Here is a 5,597-nt window from a genome sequence, read left to right as displayed (position 1 = left end):
GACTGCAACTTACTAGGTGATTCTGTGACTGACTGGTCCTCCACTCCTCAGCGGCGATCTAAATACTGGCAGTCAAGAGGGCATTGGTGGCATGTTGCTTGCAAGACTGTCTTTGGCCTCTCTCTTGACAGGCACACTTAATTCAGTGCCTGTTATCGATCTTCTTGCAAGCTCTTCGCCGACCGGTGTGCTGGCGACAGTTTACACCAGCACATTACCCCCCCGCCCTCCACCCCTCCCGAAATGCTGCACCGCTGTCATATAGTGAGGCTGCAAATGTCAACAGGGAGGGAGGCAGGACTCTGGACATAGAGATGAGCCCAGGAGCTGTAGCTGTGGAGGATGGTGTACTCCCGACCATACTCCACTGTCTGGCTTGCGAGGCAACAGGAACATCTTCCTGAAAAGTGCTGCCAGGGCACATGTCTAGGCCTGAGGACACTTCCTGTGGCATGGACAGCGATGGCAGGTCCAGGTCCATGGGGTTGGTGAGCAGGGAGTGCAGGGACGAAGATGTATCGTCCGTTCACTCCTCCTGGGTTGCCCTAGTGACATCAGAGGGCAGCTGCACAGGCCGCGCAGACCAGTGAGGCCACGGATTTGGGGGAAGAAAAGCAGCAGAATCACGGGACAAATGACATGCACAAAGTTGGTTCTGGTGGTGGTGCTGCAAACCATCAGGACCTGCAATCAAACACGCATAAGAGCCAGTGCATTCCTGGATTACACCTCTTTCCCATTGCCCATGGTTGCCATAACCCTGAAAAGAACAAGATCACGTGGTGCAAAGCGATACTTGTGGACCATTGGCGGCACCAGATGTTGCAGTGGGGCTAGCAGCATCCAATGGCCGTTGGCATGCCAAAGATCCACCGGTGATGGTCCGTCTCAAGTGTGGAAGCGATAGGAGGCGAAAAAGAGTTGCAGCGCCTGTTCTGGTGTGTGGGTGGTGCGAAGCTTGGCCATATGTTGCTTAAAAGTGAGTATGAAGCATTCTGCTTCTCCATAGGCCTGCAGGTGAAACGGAGCACTTCTGAGATAATGAATGTCATTCTGCACACAAAACTGTTCAAAATCATGTGAAGTGAACTGTGGTCCATTGTACGACTCAAGTACTTCTGGCAATCCTTCAATGCAAAATATGGAGGCCAACGCTTGAATGGTGCTATGTGATGTGGTAGAAGCCATAGGCACCACAAATGGAAACTTGCTAAAAGAATCTACCACTATGAGCCAATGAGTGTTCCATAATGGTCCTACAAAGTCAATGTGCTCTCGTTGCTGTGGCAGTTGAGTCTTAGGCCAAGCTGAGAATGCCTGTGGCGGAGCGGATTGGTTTTCCATGCATGCACGACATTGTGGCATCATCTGTTCAATGTGGGCATCTATGCCCTGCCCAGCACAGTACTGGCATGCTAACTGTTTAGTGCAAACAGTTCCCCAATGTCCTTGATGGAGCAATCGTAACACATCCTTTTGCAACACTTTGGGAATAAGCACATGTGATTGTCCACTGTCATTCTGAACTAGAATTGCACCCTGTTGAACTGAAAGGTTATGCTGACGTGCAAAATATCAACGCAAAAGTGAGTTCTGGATACTGTTCACTGAACAAGGCCAGGACATGCAAGCATAATGCAACAAAAGTTTGATATCTTAGTCTGCTTCCATGGCCTGTGCAATTTTTCTGTAGTGCAAGGGAAAAGATTCCAGCAATTCAGAGTCCTGTGCATTGATTTGGCAAAAAGATGTGGCAGATGCATCAAAATCAGTCTGGGCCAATCAGAAGACGAGATAGGGTGTCTGCATTACTAAGCTTTGCCATATGCTTGTACGCAATTTCATACTGATATGTCCGCATGCTTACCTGAGGGGTAAAGTGCTTGCCTCCCATGCAGCGGACCCAGGTTCGATTCCCAGCCAGGTTGGAGACTTTCCTCTGCTTGTGGACTGGGTGTTATGTTGTCATCATCATCATTTCATCCTCATCACCGGCACACAATTTGCTCAATGTGGTGTCAACTGAAATAAGACTTGCACTCGGCGACCGAATTTCCCTGGATGGAACCTCCCAGCCAACAATGCCACACGCTCATTTCATTTATTTTCATACTAATACTGCGAAAGCAACAAAGCCCATCACTGCAATTTTTGAGCAGTGTGTGTAGGAACTGGCTTTGATGGATGAAACAAGGACTGCAAAGGCTTGTGATCTGTCACTAAATAGAACTTGTTACCATACAAATAGCAAAGGAATTTCATCACACCATACACAATAGCAAGAGCCTCTTTTTCTATTTAAGATTATTTGCACTGAGTATGAGTGAACAATTTTGAGGCAAAAGTGGTAGGTCTGTCTTGTGCATCAATTCTGTGGGAAAGCTCAGCACCGATTTCGTAGGAGGAAGAAGTGTTGACCTGCAAGACTACTGGCTTGGCAGGGTCCAAATGCACTAAACATCTGTCACTGAGCAAGGCATTTTTGAGTTTCTGAAAGGTGTGTTGACAGTCTCTGGTTCACACAAAAGGCACATTTTTGCAATGCAATGGAACCGCAATCTGAGCGGCATTCGGTATGAACCGAATGTAGTATGTCATCTTGCCTAGTACTGACTGCAGTTCAGACACATTGCAAGGAACAGGTAGAGCAAGGATTGTAAGCAAATGAGATTGGAAGGGATGCGTACCCTGACTGGTTATCACATGACCTTTGTACTGTAGTTCAGTGTGAAACAAGTCACACTTTTCAAGATGACACTTTAGTCTTGCATCTGACAACACTAAAAAAAAAGTATGCAAATTGGCAATGTGTTCCTCCAGTGTATGACCCAAGACAATAATATTGTCAAGGTTGTTTGAACATAATGGCACTTTTGCAGTCAGCTGTTCCAAGTAACATTGAAAAAAGTTGAGTGTGGAAGCACTGCCATAGGGCAAATGCAAATACCTGAATAAGTGTGTATTTACAACAAACACTTTCAGTGATTCTTCATCCAATGGAATCTGCAAGTAGGCATCACGAAAAACTCTCTCAGGAAAGTAACGTCCTGCACCAAGCTCGTCCAAGTTCCTCAGGGCAAGGTAACGGATAAGTGTCTGTCAATTACTGCCTCTGGGTTGACTGTAGGCTTGAAGTCAACACACATGTGAATGTGACTAGAAAGCTTAGGCGATAAAACAAGAGGACTTGCCCACTGACTAGCTTGAATCAGAGCAATTACACCATTATCTTGCAATTCTTTCAATTCACTGACTACTTTGTCTCTTAAAGCAATTGGAAGAGGCCAGGCCTGGAAAAACTTTGGCTGTGCATTGTCTTTCAGTGTAACATGTGCTAAAAAGTTAGTAGCTTTTCCCATTCCATCTGAAAATAGTTCAGGAAATTCTTTAAGCAAGCTAGTGACACTATCTTTCAGTGCAAAAGCCGATATGTAAACTACATTCTTGAAAGGCCAAACAAATACAAGGTATCGAAATCGAAAATGTTCTCACTGTCTCTTGATTTCAGCACGGTAAAATTCAATATCCTACTGTGAGATTTGTTAAGTGGCAGGCAAACTACACAGTCCGAGCACTGGAATTTCCTGTCCATTGTAAGCAGTGAGGTGCTTGCTAGATTTAGAAAGGCGTGGTGAGCCCAACTGTTCGTACGTGGCACAATCAAGCAAAGTTACTGAGGCACCTGTGTCTAACTGCAAGTTCACATAGCGGCCAGCAATGCATAATGAGATGAATAGTTTGTTAGAAAGGCACTGCACAGCACTAGGGCGAGAATGAGGAACAGCCTTAATCTTACTTTTGTCAGAACCTATTTTAGGTTTCGAAAACACACCATTCACTGTATGTACAAGAGCCTGTTTTTTCTGGGAGTGGGCAAAATTGGAGTTTTTGTGCCATTGCAAATAAACTGCTTGGACATGGCTTTTTTTTCCACACATATAACACTTTGCGTTACATGATGGGCAATCCTGACTTTTATGGCAAGAAAAACATCTAGGGCAAGACTTCACTAAGTTCACAGGTCCGTTTACCTGTCTACGTGGCTGTCTGCACGGCTGTGTACACGCTTGCTGTTGTGGCTGCTTGGGGCAGTTGCAAGTGAGGGGTGACTCGACCCAACAATCTGGGCCTGGTCAAACTTATCAGCTGCTATGGCACCTGAATCATATGTTCTGAATGTTATTGCATCCCTAATCATTGAATCACTGTAAAAGTTGCCACAACTACATTTCAATTTACACTTCCTAGTCATGCCTGTTAATTCTGTCTACCATTGATGGTACACCTGTTACCACTTTTTCTGCAAGCGAAAGAACTTGCAACTATTTGAACTTGTTGGTCATTATACTGAGTTAATGCAGCGATTACTTGGTCATAACTGAGTTCATCGGGAGACCCAGTTGGGAATAGTTTTTGTATTAACCTGAAACATGCGGCCCCGCAATGCAAAGGAAGTGTTGTAGCTTTACAGTACCTCTAACTCGATGAACTTCACAATGTGGTTGGAACTGTGTCAGGTATTCAAGCCACTCCTCTTCCATGTTGTTAAACTGCCAGAACAGTGGTATGCTGGTCAGCAGCACTTATTGGTTGATCGGTTGCTCAGTAGTTGTTGTGCGGCCAACCCAGCTTGTGCAGCCAGAAGTTGTACCATTGTTAACAAGGTAGCAATTTGTTGGTTCTGAAACTGAAAAATTTGTGTTAGATCCATCACATTGGCCGTCTGTGCCTGAGGAGCAGGAGCAGAGGTGAAGGGTGTGGGGTAGCCATGGTTTACACAAATATGTTGTAGCAAAAGGCAAGCAAAGCCTCTGAAAAGAGAAATTTGATTAGTTCTGTGGCTCCCCTCCTCCGAGTACATGAAGGAACAAACAACAACAAATTAGTAAAATGATTGCCCCTGCAAGCTAAGACACAAGAGAAGCAAACAAAATCATCGGCCAAGTTGATTAACTTTGATCTGCACTGAATTATCCTCGTCGCCACTTTTGCGTCGTCTCATTGCCACTGTAGGCTTGTACCTTGGGAAGCAAGGAGAGGATGATGTTTGGTGGCCAGTATCCTCTTTCTACAACACAAACTGCACGCATGTATTAACAGGTTTCTTTATTAACCACAACAGAAAGCTACTTATCTTTAAGCTAGTCCATGTGTTATGGTACAAGCTCTTCCGTAATAGTCCACATCAGCCTCACTCCTGGAGAAATACAAGTCCCGCTAGGTACTGTCTGACTCTGAGCAACAGACTGTGACTCTGACTCTCTGTGACTGCGACTCCGACTCCGCCTTACTGGGTGACTGTCTGTGACTGACTAGGCACTCCAGTCTGCGGCGGTGCTCTAAATACCAGCGGTCAAGCATGTTGCTTGCGAGACTGTCTTTGGCCTCTCTCCTGATAGGCGGGCTTAATGCAGTGCCCATTATCGATCTTCTTGCAACCTCTTTGCTGACCAGCTTGCTGATGACATCTTATGCCAGCACACTTTTTGTTGTGCCTGTCTGCAACTGAACATCTCTGCTATATGGTGAGTAGCAATCTATCCTTTTCATAATCTTGTCATTATTCCATCCTGGATTTTCCATTGCTTGATTTTAAC

The sequence above is a fragment of the Schistocerca serialis genome, chromosome 6, assembly GCF_023864345.2.
Source record: "Schistocerca serialis cubense isolate TAMUIC-IGC-003099 chromosome 6, iqSchSeri2.2, whole genome shotgun sequence".
Classification (NCBI taxonomy): Eukaryota; Metazoa; Arthropoda; class Insecta; order Orthoptera; family Acrididae; genus Schistocerca; species Schistocerca serialis.
The sequence above is the reverse complement of the archived record's forward strand: the minus strand, read 5'-3'. Positions refer to the sequence as shown.